This window comes from Rhincodon typus, chromosome 9 (genome assembly GCF_021869965.1).
Source record: "Rhincodon typus isolate 14 chromosome 9, sRhiTyp1.1, whole genome shotgun sequence".
NCBI classification, from domain to species: Eukaryota; Metazoa; Chordata; class Chondrichthyes; order Orectolobiformes; family Rhincodontidae; genus Rhincodon; species Rhincodon typus.
The window spans coordinates 32,484,255-32,485,070 of NC_063340.1; positions in this window are offsets into that span (position 1 = coordinate 32,484,255).

Sequence of the window (816 nt, forward strand, 5' to 3'; positions counted from 1 at the left end):
TAGAAGATAAACCCAAAGTAACAATTAGAACAAAGAATCTTACAAATTAAAATACAGGAAGCTCGGTACAAACTCACAGTGACAGATATCTGTAAGAGGCAGTCTGATAAGGGATGTTTGGGAACAATAGCCAAATGTAGTTTAGCAAGAATTAAAACAAAAGTATGATCCCAAAATAATGAAGAGACGTGGTTTAATTTCTTCAAACAAGGGGTTAGAGATAGTGGAGAGGGGACCGAATAACTAATGGGTAAACAGATGGCCTCTAAAGGGCACCAGCTTGAATTTGAGAAATGTTTGGCAGCTTCTCAACCTAAATATGTTAACCTAGATAATGATGGAGACAGCTCAAATGAACTCTTGCATCCAAGGATCAAGGGGGCGGGGGCTGGTGGAGAAGGAGAAGGACAGAGCTATTTTGTAAAACCCTGGGAATTCAGACAAGATTCTTGAGCTTGAAAAACGAGTGAGTTTCAGTCTTATTCATGAAATGTGAATAGATGTTGTCTTATTTGTACGCTATTTTGTTTAATATGCAGAGCAGGGACAGTGTCTCTAAGATGAAATGTAATCTCCTGTTTAAAGCACACTTACCGACTGCATTTGAATGGTGGCGATTATAATTGCAGCAATAAGATAGAGGGGTATTGTTTGTTTGACATTCCAAGGTCAGGTGAGATAGAAGCTGTTCACAACTCATTGGTTAAAGAATTCTAACATTGTGTGTAACCATATCACTTTATAGACAACAAGGTGCAGGGCTGGATGAACACAGCAGGCCAAGCAGCATCATAGGAGCAGAGAGGCTGACGTTTC